Source organism: Apium graveolens, chromosome 2, assembly GCF_009905375.1.
Source record: "Apium graveolens cultivar Ventura chromosome 2, ASM990537v1, whole genome shotgun sequence".
NCBI classification, from domain to species: Eukaryota; Viridiplantae; Streptophyta; class Magnoliopsida; order Apiales; family Apiaceae; genus Apium; species Apium graveolens.
In genome coordinates this window covers 114,305,466-114,320,568 of record NC_133648.1, presented here as the reverse complement: position 1 = coordinate 114,320,568, position 15,103 = coordinate 114,305,466, and the positions used below count along the sequence as shown (strand labels likewise).

At 40.5% G+C, this 15,103-nt stretch overlaps 2 non-coding genes across 2 annotated transcripts; both read left to right on the top strand.

Moving 5' to 3' along the window:
• Window positions 1–406: 406 nt before the first annotated feature.
• Window positions 407–513, top strand: LOC141710097 (small nucleolar RNA R71). Its single transcript, XR_012570635.1, has one exon. It is a non-coding gene; the product is annotated as a small nucleolar RNA R71 (small nucleolar RNA).
• Window positions 514–5,875: 5,362 nt separating this feature from the next.
• LOC141710108 (small nucleolar RNA R71) lies at window positions 5,876–5,982 on the top strand. The gene has a single exon (XR_012570646.1). It is a non-coding gene; the product is annotated as a small nucleolar RNA R71 (small nucleolar RNA).
• Window positions 5,983–15,103: the final 9,121 nt, after the last annotated feature.

Sequence of the window (15,103 nt, the reverse complement as noted above, 5' to 3'; positions counted from 1 at the left end):
ATAAGTGTCTGGAACTGGTTGCTGCAATCTCTGAAAGTTGCTCATAAACTGAGTTGAGTCACTAGATATAGCGCATTGCTCCGTCACATGCGGACCTGCACACAGCTCACAAACACTAATTATCTGCTTAACACCATAGTTAGCCAAAAAATCGATCTTCATAGACAACGCCTTTAGTTGAGCAGTGATAGCCGTAGCTCTATCCACTTCAAGAACTCCTGCTACCTTGCCCCGTGGACATCTCTGGGTTGGATACTGATATTCATTTGTAGCTATCAGTTCAATTAGATCATAAGCTTCCTCATAGCTCTTTGCCCATAATGCTCCGCCTGATGCTGCATCGAGCATGGGTCTGGACTGTGCTCCCAACCCATTGTAAAAACAAGTGATGATCATCCAATCAGGCATTGCATGATGAGGACACTTCCTAAGCATCTCCTTGTAGCGCTCCCAAGCTTCATATAAAGATTCTCCTGATTCCTGCACAAATTGAGTAAGAGCATTCCTGATTGCAGTTGTCTTCACTATAGGGAAGAATTTAGTAAGAAACTTCTGAGCAAGATCTTCCCAAGTAGTAATCGAACAAGCTGGTAGAGAGTGTAACCAACTCTTAGCCTTGTCCCTCAGAGAGAATGGGAACAGTCTCAGCTTCACAGAATCTTCAGAAACACAGTTGAACTTGAAGATGTCGCAGATCTCAATGAAATCCCTAATGTGCATATTGGGATCTTCCGTTGAAGAACCCCCAAACTGGATTGAATTCTGCACCCATTAAATTATTCCAGGCTTGATCTCAAAGGTATTAGCTGTGATAGCTGGTCGGACAATGCTAGATTGAATGTCATTGATCTTGGGTTGAGAAAAATCTATTAAGGCTTTCGTTCGTGCTTTTGGATCTCCCATTGTAATGAGTACCTGAAACACAAACAAATAAACCGTGAAAGTACAAAGAATCCATGTCAGTGAACTTTGACGACCACTGATGACAAGCAGATAAACTAAAAATTAACACCGATTCCCCGGCAGCGGCGCCAAAAACTTGTTAGGGCGAAAACACGCGCTAATATTCACGCAAGTATACGTGATCGCAAGTAGTATAAGATATAAATCAGATTTGTTCCCACAGAGTCTGGTTTAGGTTAAGTTCAATTTATGCACCTATGCAACAATGTATGGCTATAGTTCAATGCTAAGACAAATAACAATTTAGGTTTTGATTAAACTAAAAAATTATACTAAATAATATTAACTAAGAGAATTGAGGTTGAATTACTATATATGACAAACATGGGATTCAAACTTCAATAAATACTTCATTCAATAGCCTTATTATTCTTAACCTTAGCATGTGATGGTGATGACACTAATCAGATAACACGAAACTGATAAACGCCAACTTTCGTTGCAAGAGTACCATTCTACCAGACATCCATAAAAGAGATAGAAGCTGAATAGGCACCAATTATATTGGGACCCTATATGTCTATAGAATTTGACAAAATAACGGTTTAAGCACAAGCTATCCATAATGATTACATAGGGCAAGTAAAACGGTTAGAGTTACCTACGAATCATGCATACACATACATGAACCTATGCTAGCATGGCAAGTTCTAAACCTCTATATTCACTATCGCTTCAATAGAGATTAACACGCTATCTTATATGTTAGCTACGCACATAAGACGAATAAGCACAACCAATACTAGGATATCAATCAATCACCATACACCAAAATATTGAAACAAATTAATTATTAAAATCCATAAGTAAATCCGCTAGAATCCCATGAAAACGATTAGTTCATAATTGAACTCATCGTCCCCATGGGCTCCAATGAAAGCATGGTATAAACATGGTCTTAATTAATTGAATAATAATTAAAGTACGAATAAACGAGATCTAGGTTCAACAAGAACGAAAACGAGCATCCAAAGTTACAACTAATTCAAAGAATCACAAGTTCAAAACAATATCTTCTTTTTCGGAGTTGTTATGTGCTTCTAGGTCTTCTCCTTGGTATCCCAATCTTCCCGGATGATGAAAACCCTTTTTTAAGTATTTATACGCCCCTAGTGAACCTGGACCCTTAAAATCGTCAAATTCCACTAAAAAAAGGCTTTTTCAGCGAAATCAGCGACCAGCCGCGCCTCGGGCGACCACCTCAGCTCTCCGGGCGGGCGCCTCAGCTCCCGGGCGGCCACCCCACATCCGAGGCGGGCGCCTGGAGCCTGTCTGGAAAAATTTCTGATGAATCTTGTTTTGGCCATAACTTAAGTTTTACTTGTCAGAATTAGGCAATTCAACTGCCCACGCGAAGCTAACGAGATTCTATACAACTTGTCAATGGCTTAGGCTTCCAAATCTGATCACTTTTTGTCATAGTTCCTTTAGAAGCTCCTTTCTTCCTTTAACTGATACCTGAAATGCAATAACAGAAAGACACATTAAAATACCAACAACTTGAGTCCAAAACACCAATTTAAGCTTGTAATAAAGCATTCCAAGTGGATATAAAATCCACTTATCACACCCCCAAACTTGAATCGATGCTTGTCCTCAAGCATAAACAGACTCAAAACTACAAAATAAACCTAATGCATGAATGCAACTACGTGAATGCAACTAAATGATAATGCAATCGATCCCCTCAAAATAACCATAACCAAATGAATAAGCCAATGCCTCTAAGAATGCAATGACTTTAAATAGAGCTCGAATAAATCCCACAAACCAACTCATAAACCAGAAACGTGCGTGCGTGGAATGCTTAACAGATATCTCTCGATACTAGATCAATAACCATGACTTATCTATCATCGAAACAATCAAAAGTTTATAAACAGAATAGACAATAAACGTATTATGACTCACAATACCTCCTTTCTACTGGAGTTATACAAGGATTCACACTATTATTGAACACATAGCAAAGATGCTTATTTGACCGTGCAATGAATGAGGTCCCAAAAGACTTATACAATAATATCCATGCAGCCAGCGTTAGGTTAGCGGATCCCAAACTATAAAAGCCTTAGGTCACTAGGCACAAAGTCCCCTAGAACTTAATAACTCGAGTATTAAAGAGCTCACTCTTGATCAATTATGCATAAACACATACTTTTTTTCTATTTTTTTTTCTCTTTTTTTCTTTTTTTTTTCAATAATTTCTGAATGAGTGTGTTTCGCTCCATCTCATTCAACCCTAGACTACTCATAAAAATATGAGCTGGCTACTAGCCATTTGAAACCCAGCATTACAATAACTAGCAATAAAATCCAAGTTTTTCTCCAGATAAAAAATATCAGTATTTTTACGTCATTACGAGAATATCACAAATTCTAAATATAACCAAGTGATTAAATCTCGACAACAAACAAGTATGATCATGATCTAGATCAAAAGCAACCCTATAAGACTTTGTGAAAATATTTGTTTCTAGCATGCAAATCAATTCATTAAGACTTAAACATCCCTCTATTCGTCATCGCTACACTGAAATCAACATCAACCTATCAAATATCATAGTTCATCTTAAGGGATCATGCTAAATTTGCATGCAAATGCAACTATATGAAATCACATAAAAACAAACAAATATGTCCTAAAGGAATAATCATGCAAAAATATGAATGAACTACAACTAAACATGCAATATGAATCTATATGAATCTATATGGACACACACACTACTAATCCTTATATTATCACCCCCAAACTTAAAATTTTTAATGTCCTCATTGAAGGTAATAATAAGGATTTCAGGCATACCTAATTAGCGGGAGAGTCACCCTTGTCGGGTGGAGGATCAGGTAGCCAATCAACCTCGCCACCAGTGTCTCGGACAACAGTACCGAAAGTGTGTGTCAAATCTTCAGCAAAATATTGGTGGATGACATGCATGGCCTCCATACGCCTAGTCAATCTTCTATATTGTTCATCACCAAGACCAAACCTATCAACTGTCTATGGCACATGAAAAGAACCCTCTATAGGCACTAGAAGATCCGTCCAGCCACTCTCTAAATCATCAAAAATATATCCCAACCCCTTATCATGGGGTGCAGCTAAGAATGAATAACTCAAGTGATTTGGCTTTCGGTTGAGCTCAAGTATGGGAGCTTCTTGAATAAATGTTTCAAAACGCTCCTGAGAAATTTTCAGCTCTGCTAACCCAAGAGAATCGAATGGAAAATCCAACTTCCTCTTCCACGGAGGTGCATTCAAAACCTGCATTTGCTCTACTTTAAAGCACTCCTCTTTAGCTATGGATAACTTTATTTCCTTGAACATATTAAAAGTGACCTTTTGATCGTGAACCTTCATCAAAAGCTCTCATTTTTGCACATTAATCATAGTTCGACCAGTCTCTAAGAATGGTCTTCCTAAGATAATGGGAATCTTCTTATCTTCCTCGAAATCAAGAATTACAAAGTCAGCAGAGAAGATGAGTTTATCCCCCTTGACCAAGACATCCTCCACTATACCTCCTGGATAAGCGATGGAACGGTCAGCTAGTTGCAATGACATGTATGTTGGTTTCAGATCAGAAAGACCAAGCTTCTAGAAGATAGATAAGGGCATCAGATTGTTGTTAGCTCCTAAATCACATAAACACTTGTCGAATGACAAGTTTCCGATGGTGTAAGGAATAATGAAGCTTCTAGGATCTTTAAGCTATGGAGGCAACTTCTGTTGCAGCACAGCACTACATTCCTCCGTTAGAGCAACGGTCTCTAAGTCATCGAGCTTAACTTTTCGAGAGAGAATACATTTCATAAACCTCGCATAGCTAGGCATCTGTTCAAGACCTTCAGCGAAAGGTATGTTGATATGAAGTTTCTTGAACACCTCCAAAAACTTCTCAAACTGCTTATCCAGCTTTTTCTTCTGCAGCCTCTTAGGAAAAGGAGGTGGAGTATAGATCTGTTCTCCCCTGTATTATCCTCAGGAGGAGTGTGTTCCACAGTAGTATTCCTTGGTTCCACCTCTGCTTCCTTATGCACTTCTTCTTCAGCCACAACTGCATTTTCTGAAACTTGAGATTTTTCAGGCTCTTCGTCTTGCTGAACTTGGGGGCTTGCAACCTTTCCAGACCTTAAGGTGATGGCGTTCACCTGTTCTTCAACTTCCCTCTTTCATGGATTGGCTTCTGTATCACTAGGAAGGGTTCTGGTGGTCGATTCAATAAGGCATTAGCAATTTGCCCTATTTGGTTCTCGAGAGTCTTGATAGAAACAACCTGGCTTTGGCATATAAGAGCCTGGTTTTTCCACATAAGCCGCAACTCCTCCAATTCAGATTTTTCATTCGAAGATAGACATGCACCATGAGTTTGTTATTTTGGTGTTATTTGTTGCTGAAAACCAGGAGGGTTGAATAACTTATTTCCAAACTGATGGAACGGCTGTTGCATCGCATTCTGATTGTTGCTCCAACTGAAGTTAGGATGATTCCAGTTGTCAGGATGATAAGTGTCTGGAACTGGTTGCTGTGATCTCTGAAAGTTGCTCACAAACTGAGCTGTCACTAGATATAGCACATTGCTCCGTCACATGCGGACCTGCACACAGCTCACAAACACTAATTATCTGCTTAACACCATAGTTAGCCAAAGAATCGAACTTCATAGACAACGCCTTTAGTTAAGCAGTGATAGCCGTAGCTGTATCCACTTCAAGAACTCCTGCTACCTTGCCATGTGGACATCTTTGGGTTGGATACTGATATTCATTAGCAGCCATCAGTTCAATTAGATCATAAGCTTCCTCATAGCTCTTTGTCCATAATGCTCCGCCTGATGCTGCATCGAGCATGGGTCTGGACTGTGCTCCCAACCCATTGTAAAAACAAGTGATGATCATCCAATCAGGCATTCCATGATGAGGACACTTCCTAAGCATCTCCTTGTAGCGCTCCCAAGCTTCATATAAAGATTCTCCTGATTCCTGCACAAATTGAGTAAGAGCATTCCTGATTGCAGCTGTCTTCGCCATAGGGAAGAATTTAGTAAGAAACTTCTGAGCAAGATCTTCCCAAGTAGTAATTGAATAAGCTGGTAGAGAGTGTAACTAGCTCTTAGCCTTGTCCCTCAGAGAGAATGGGAAGAGTCTCAACTTCACAGCATCTTCAGAAATACAGTTGAACTTGAAGGTGTCGCAGATCTCAATGAAATCCCTAATGTGCATGTTGGGATCTTCCGTTGAAGAACCCCCAAACTGGATTGAATTCTGCACCCATTGAATTATGCCAGGCTTGATCTTAAAGGTATTAGCTGTGATAGCTGGCCGAACAATGCTAGATTGAATGTCATTGATCTTGGGTTGAGAAAAATCCATCAAGGCTTTCGTTCGTGCTGCTGGATCTCCCATTGTAATGAGTACCTGAAACACAAACAAATAAACCATGAAAGTAAAAGAATCCGAGTCAGTGAACATTAACGACCACTGATGACAAGCACATAAACTAAAAATTAACACCGAGTCCCCAGCAGCGGCGCCAAAAACTTGTTAGAGCGAAAACACGTGCTAATATTCACGCAAGTATACGCGATCACAAGTAGTATAAGATATAAATCAGATTCGTTCCCACAGAGACTGGTTTATGTTAAGTTCAATTTATGCACCTATGCAACAATGTATGGCTATCGTTCAATTCTAAAACAAATAACAATTTGGGTTTTGATTAAACTAAGAAATTATACTAAATAACATTAACTAAGAGAATTGAGGTTGAATTACTATATATGACAAACATGGGATTCTAACTTCATTAAATACTTCATTCAATAGCCTTATTGTTCTTAACCTTAGCATGTGATGGTCATGACACTAATCAGATAACACGAAACTGATAAACGCCAACTTTCGTTGCACGAGTACCATTCTACCAGACATCCACAAAAGAGATAGAAGCTGAATAAACACCAATTATATTGAGACCCTATATGTTTATAGAATTTGACAACATAACGGTTTAAGCACAAGTTATCCATAATGATTATATAGGGCAAGTAAAACGGTTAGAGTTACCTACGAATCATGCATACACATACATGAACCTATGCTAGCATGGCAAGTTCTAAACCTCTATATTCACTATCACTTCAATAGAGATTAACACCCTATCTTATATGTTAGCTATGCACATAAGATAAATAAGCACAACCAATACTAGGATATCAATCAATCACCATACACCAAAATATTGAAACAAATTATTTATTGAAATCCATAAGTAAATCCGCTAGAATTCCATGACAACGATTAGTTCATAATTGAACTCATCGTCACCGTGGGTTCTAATGAAAGCATGGTATAAACATGGTCTTAATAAATTGAATAATACTTAAAGTATGAATAAACGAGATCTAGGTTCAACAAGAACGAGAAAGAGCATCCAAGGTTACAACTAATTCAAAGAATCACAAGTTGAAAACAAGATCTTCTTTTTCAGAGTTGTTCTGTGCTTCTAGGTCTTCTCCTTGGTATCCCAATCTTCCCGGATGATGAAAACCCTTTTTTAAGTATATATACGCCCCTGGTGGACCTGGACCCTTAAAATCGTCAAATTCCACTCAAAAAAGGCTTTTTCAACGAAATCAGCGACCGGCCGCTCCTTGGGCGGCTGCCTCAGCTCTCCGGGCGGGTGCCTCAGCTCCCGGGCGGCCGCCCCACATCCCGGGCGGGCGCCTGTTGCCTGTCTGGAAAAATTTCTGATGAATCTTGTTTTGGCTATAACTTGAGTTCTACTCGTCAGAATTAGGCGATTCAACTGCCAACGCGAAGCTAACGAGATTCTATACAACTTGACAATGTCCTAAGCTTCCAAATCTGATCACTTTTTATCATATTTCCTGTAAAACCTCCTTTCTTCCTTTAACTGATACCTGAAATGCAATAACACAAAAACACATCAAAATAATAACTTGAGTCCAAAACACCAATTTAAGCTTGTAATAAAGCGTTCCAAGTGGATATAAAATCCACTTATTATCTAGTCGGCCTAATCTTTCCTTGTGGAGGACTAAGCATCAGTAACTCTTGGTAGGCCAGAATCTCACATCCGTGAGCGTCTTACTCTTCATGAAACTTGCTCTCGTGAACGTTCTGTTCTTTATGAAAATTATTTCTGTGAAAGTTCCTGTCTTCACTAGGAGCATCCCTTGGCTCTAGTTCATGGTTTTCTTGGAACCTTCATTTGGGGGACATCCCTATTAGTTCCGGATTTCTGGAGACATTCTTTCGAGGAAGTCCTAGTCGGCCTAACCCCTCCATGTGGAGGAGTCGGATTCAAGGACTCTTGGTCGGCCATAGAGACCACGCACTTGAGGCCCTGGTCGACCGTAACCTCAATTTCTAGAGCTTCTTGGCCTTCGGGAGCTTATTTCGTGGAAGTTCTTGAACTTCAATCTTCTCAATATCAAGTTGTGGCTTAGACTTTCTTCTCTCTTTTTTGTTCGAGGGGTGCCTTGCCGGGTGGGGGCCTCATCTGAGGACCCTTTAGACGGTCAAAGTTCGTCATGGATGGCTACTCGTCCTCCTTTAGTCGGCCAAGGGGTCCATTCATGACCCCTCTGGTCGATCAGGGGGAAATATTTTTGCTTTCTTGGACAACACGTCTCGATCACGTTCGTGACGGGCCTCGAACATAAACTATCATGTGCGTCTTCTTGATGGGTCCTTATAATTCAAAGGAAGCTTGTTAAAGATGGCCTTAGAGGTTTCTATGTCGAGGGTTCCTATCTTCCTCCTAATTTATCATTGATTAAATTTGTTCTAATTAGGCGAACAACTTCCTGAAGCGGAGATGTGCGGGGCTCATGCCTTGTATCAAGTACATCTCTTCATTTTAGAACTTTCAATACATCAAATTTAAGGAGGAGCCTGATTGGCTTAAAGCCTCCCTTGGAGGCTGGTCTGCTGGAGCCCTTTCCGAGAGATATCCAGTTGGTCAAGGGCCTTTATGGAGGCTGATCAAGCTTCTTTGGTAGACTGGAGTCTGTAGTGTATTTTGTGAAGTTAGCTTTCTAATATCTTTTTCTTATTAGGCCAACGCCTACTTCGCAGCTTCTTTCACTAAGAATGCAAAATGAAGGAGTGATCACATGGCCTTGGAGGCATTGATGAAGAATCTTGAGAGAAAGTTTCAGGATTGGGATTCTAGAGCTCTCTTAGCATTTATCAACAGTCGGAAGACTTATTCAAGATGATGGACACCCATGATGATGAGTGCGCTCTGTTAATATGTTCATTGGCTCTATTCATAGCTATTACCCGAATATGATAAATTTGTGGGGCTTTCCTAGCCTTTGGGTTGTTTTTGAGGTTGCCACTATTGGCCAATCATCTGATTTTGGACTATAGATTGTCCTTCAGTGTTTATGCCTTGCATGGCTTTGTTTGCCATGTATGGCTTTTATCTATTTGCGGTCCTTCATGGACTTGAACATCTTCGGTGTGTTACCTAATTGTTCATCATGACTTGATCTATGATCCTTCAGGATCTCCTGTATTTGTAGTTTGATTTCATATTCGTTTTTCATTTTCGGTACTTTTGGTTTATTTAGGATTTTATTCATTAGATGCTCGTGCATTGGTAGACCTTATTCCTCCATTTAATACTAAGTACTAGGAACATGTCTTTCATATCCTAAACATAATAAACCTTCAGGTTCAAAACGTGCCAGGTATGAGACACTTTGTCACCGGTCCTAATATTTTCTTGACCTTATACGGCATTTCCCGGTTATGGGTTAGCTTTTCTTTCTCTTCAACTCCTGATGCCACAATTTTTCTTGAGATCAAGTCTCCTTGGTAAAAGAACCTTTCTTTAACCCTTCTATTGTAATAGAGGGAGGCTCTTCGTTGATGCTCTGCATTACGGGTATTGGCCTCATCTTTGACCTCATCAATAAGATCGAGAGCGAGCCTCATGCCTTCTTTGTTGGTTTCTGGCTCATAAGCTTCAATATTAGGGGATCCAAGAGTGATCTCAAGGGGCACCATTGGCTCGACTCCGTAAGCCAGCATGAATGGGGTAGCTTCATTTGTCACTTTGCAGGTGGTATGATATGCCCATAGTATAGGCAGCAACTCATCCACCCAAGTGTTTCTTGAGTCTTCCATCCTCTTCTTAAGTCCATCAAGGATGATTCTGTTAGCAACTTCCGCTTGCCCATTTGCCTGAGAATGTGCAACCGAGGTGAAGCGAAGTTCTATGCTGTTATCGTCGCAGTACTCTATGAACTCTGCATTATCAAATTGTTTCCCATTATCCGTGACAAGAATACATGGGATTCCATACCGGCATATCACATTCTCGCAGAAGAATTGGACAATTTGCTTGATGGTTATCTTGGTTAGTGCCTTAGCCTCAATCCACTTCGTAAAGTAGTCTATTGCTACCACAATGAACTTCCTCTGTCCCGATGCTACGGGAAATGGTCCAAGTATGTCCATTCCCCACATTGCAAAAGGGATGGGTGTGTTGATCGATGTAAGCCTCTCTGGGGGCTGTCGTACTATTGGAGCGTGCATCTGGCACCTGTCACATTTTTTCACATAAGCCTTTGCATCGGCTAGCATAGTTGGCAAGTAGAACCCCAACCGAGTTATCTTGTGAGCGAGGGTTCTTCCCCCCAAGTGCTATCCACAAATACCTTTATGGGCTTCTTTAAGTGCCTCCTCTGCTTCAAGAGGTCTTATGCAATTTAAGTATGGAATAACAAAGGACCTTTTGGAAAGAAGGCCTCCAATCAGTGAGTATCTCAATGCTCTAACCGACAACTTACGTGCATCCTCGGCATCGTCGGGGAGCCATCCATTTTCTAAGTGGGTTTTGATCGGGTCTATCCAACAGCTTGCCATACCAACTGGTGCTATCAGATTTATGACATGAATAGTAGGGGTCTTCAAGACCCGGAAGTAAATAATTCTTGTGTATTTCTCGATTTCAGACGAGGAAAACTGAGATAAGGCATCCGCCGTAGTGTTCTCCTCTCTCAAAACATGTTCTGCGTACCATTCATCAAACTGGGTCAGTATTCTCTTTACGACTCTCAGGTACTTAGCCATTGTATCATCCTTGGCCTCAAATTTCCCATTAACTTGAGCAACCACAAGTCTCGAGTCTCCACAAACCTTCAGGTTCTTGGCCCTCACGGTTCTAGCCAAGCCTATGCCAGCTATCAATACTTCATATTCTGCTTCATTGTTTGTAGTTGGAAAATCCTAATTAGATGGGAAAATATCTTATTTACTAGTCTTTGGTAAGTAGCTCCTGCATTCTTAAGTCCAAAATCCATAATAAGATAGCAAAATACACCAAAGTCAGTTAGAAAAGATACCTTGGGGGCGTCATCCTTATGCATTCTAATCTGATTTTAACCACTGAAGACATCCCTAAAGCTTAGCATCTCATGTCCAGCAGTGGCATCGATCAGGGTATCAATCCTTGGTAGGGGGTAACAGTCTTTGGGACATGCATCATTCAAATTAGTGAAGTCAATCCACATCCTCCACTTTCCATTGGCCTTCTTAACCATTACGGGGTTGGCCAACCATTCAGGGAATTGCACTTCCTTAATAAATCTAGGTTTTAAAAGCTTCTCGACCTCCTGCTTAATGGCTTCTGGCCTATCAGGGGCATAAGTTCTCTTCTTTTGCTTTACAGCCTTTCGAGTTGGATTAATGTTCAACCTATGAGTTATAAGGTTCGGGTCAATCCTGGGCATATCAGTTGCTGTCCAAGCGAATACATCATTGTTCTCTTGGAGGAAAGTTGTTATTCGACCCTTCAAGGGCTTGTCCAAAGATGCCCCAATGTATGTGACCTTTTTCGGGTCTGAGGGATCTAAGGGAATTGGGACCAAGTCCTCTGCTGGCTTTCCTCATAGTTTGTCATTCTCTCGGACATCCATGTCTTCTATGGGGAGAACCTGCCCCCCGGTTCCATCGGGCCTAAGTGCTGCGACATAGCAACTGCGGGCCATTTTCTGATCTTCTCTTGTTTCTCCAACACCATTTCTAGCTGGGAACTTCAATACCACATGGTAAGTTGAGGGCACAGCCTTAAAAGCGTGGATCCCTGTCCTGCCCATGATGGCATTGTAGGTAGAGGCTTCCTTGACAACCTGAAAGTTCAACATTTGCGTGGCCTCCCTGGGCTCTTCCCTGATAGTTACGAGAAGTTGTATTGCTCCCTCGACTTTACATTCCACATGGTTAAACCCGTAGATGGGTGCGTCAGATGGAGTTAGTTGAGAGTCATTATAGCCCATCCTTATGAATGTATCATAAAACAGAATGTCCACGGAAACTCCATTGTCCACTGGGACCCTCATAATAGGATAATTTCTAATTATCAGAGTGATAACCAGAGGATCATCCTGAGGAAATTTCAAACCTTCAAGGTCCGGGTCACCAAATTCAAGTGTCATCTCTGACTTGGAACGCTTAGATGGTTCCCCAACTATGCTCATTACTTCTCTTGCATATGCTTTTCGGGAGTTCCTTGTAGTGCCAGCTATTGTAGGACCCCCCGAGATTTTATTGATTACCGGCCCTCAGGGCTATGGGTTGCGATCTGTGTCGTTACCCCTCCGATCGTTATCTCTTCGATCATTATCTCTCTTCTGGCCCCCGGCCTCATTACCCTTGGTGAAATGTCCAAACTTTCCCCTTCGGATCAGATACTCAATCTCATCCTTGAGCTGCCTACAATCGTCAGTATCATGACCGACATCTTTGTGAAACCTGCAGTACCTACTCTTGTATCTTTTCTCGGGGTCCCCCCTTAGTGGCTTCGCCCATTTGAAGTCTTTGTCCTTCTCAATTTTCATAAGGATATGGCTCCTTGGAGCGTTTAACCTCGCATACTCAGCAAACCTTGGTTGCTGATTCTTCTTGGTTGAGGAGGAGTCGGAGCTTTTGCTAATTCGTGGATACTTGTCCTTAGCGTCGTACTCGTGATCCGTCTTCCTCTTCTTATTTCCAGTAGGTTTATTATTTATAGACGTCTTCTTCATACTCTCATCCACCTTGATATACTTTTCATCCCTATCCTGGAGCTGCAGCATTCTCTCAAGAGGGCGTTTAGCCAGGGACATCTTAAAGAACTCATCTCTAGTTCCTTGCTGTAGGGCTATCATAGCTACCTTATCATTAAGATCAGGGACCTTCAAAGCCTCTTTCGTAAATCGATTCAGATACTCTCTCAAGGACTCCTTTGCTCCTTGGATTATGCCCATGAGAGAGGTTGAACTCTTCTCGTGCACTCTGCCACTTATGAATTGTGACGCCCTCAATCTCGGGGTTAGGAAATGAGGTCCCACACACCTTTAATCTACTATAAATAAGCATAAACCCCGATTAGCTACTAACAGGATCAAACAGGATTAAGTATGAGACAAGATTACAACTACCAACCATAATATATAACTTACAACCCCAAAATAAAATCAAATATACATAGTCGATCCCGGCTTGGAACCGACAGATAACCCATTATATCTTTACAACTCTCTGGCTAAGCGCTTGCTCACTCAAAAACTTTACTACCTGCTCTGGCAACCGAAAGCCCTCAACACGATAGGGACCACCAGGTACGCTCTTACGAGCAGTGCGCCTAAGCCTGGCCATCTTCTTGCTTAATTACCATGGTTAGATTAAAACAAAACATATGAGTATAAACTCAGCAAGTAACTAAACGGCAGTTCTACCATACAAAATCCACAATATACTTTACTGATCTCAAGGCATTCTACTTTATCAGTTCTAGGTGGTAGATTTCTATTTTTCAAGTTATAAAAGGGGTTATGAAGAAAATTTTGGGCTTTCAAGGAACAAGGCTCAAAGCAGGGTGAAAGTCGACATTCTTCACAAATCATTAAAGGATCAAAACAGATCTTTCAAATGGAAAGCGACAAATCTTTTCATTATAAGGAATCAATTATATGATCAACAGAATCAAAAATCAGGGTTCACAAGCTTTAAGCTCTACAGTATCACAATCAACTCTTTTCAAAGCAATATAAATCTTTTTCATTTTCAAAGAATCAATTACTGAATAGGAAATTTCAATTCTTTTTAAAATCATTATGGAACCCTTGATTGGACCACTTTATCTTTCATTTCATAATAATACGGGTGATCAGCCCGTACCGACCTCCATCCGGTCTTTAAGGTACCAATGGCATAATTTCAGCCTTAAACTGGAATAGCGTCGCTAGCCTCTTACTATGACTGGACTAGTCCCACTAGCCTCTTACGTCCCAATCCAATCCATCAGGAATTCATTTGGAAAACCTTGAGTTGGAAAAAGGTAGGTTTACTAAATTCATTTTACAGTTACCAAGAATATGAAATCATTTGGACTTTTTCAAGTCGAAACTCATTCTTAAGTTCAATTTCAAGAATTTCAAACTGAAGGGAATGAATTAGGGATAAGCAAAGTTCAATTCTAGGGAACTTGATCAATGATAACATGGTACTCAAGTTAGGGAAATCAAAACCGTTTCAAGGATCAATAGAGGATAAGGTAAACAAAGAACGAAGCATCATTACAAGGGGTTCATAAAGGTACTTATAGGGTTTATAACAGTTCATGGTATAACAAATAATTAGAACAGGAAAAAGAGTTACCAAAGGGGTTGGATCAATAAGCTTATCAATAACAATTTCACAAGATCAAAGACAGGGTATCTCAAATCAATAACAGGGGTTCATTACTTTAACAGTTCAATACTCTACATGGTATGAACAATATCCTCTCTATAACCATTTACAAAAGTAAATAGAGTTACTTGCCTGAATTCGTTTTCCTGAAGGTTGAACTACTGCCACCTAGTATACATTTCCCTTTCCTAGCCTGAATGCCCTCACACTCCGAATCTACAATCAAAACCAAAACCTTAATTAGTTTCTCAACTCTCGTTCCTGGAACGTTCATGTTGGATTTTTAACGCAGCGGGGTCATGGCAAAATACTTTTACGCATACAAAATCCAAATAAAAGCATATAAATCGTGAATAAAAATTCGAGGGATCGAATCTAACCTTTAAAAATAATTCGGAGACAACGATCAGAGATCCTTAGCAGTTGC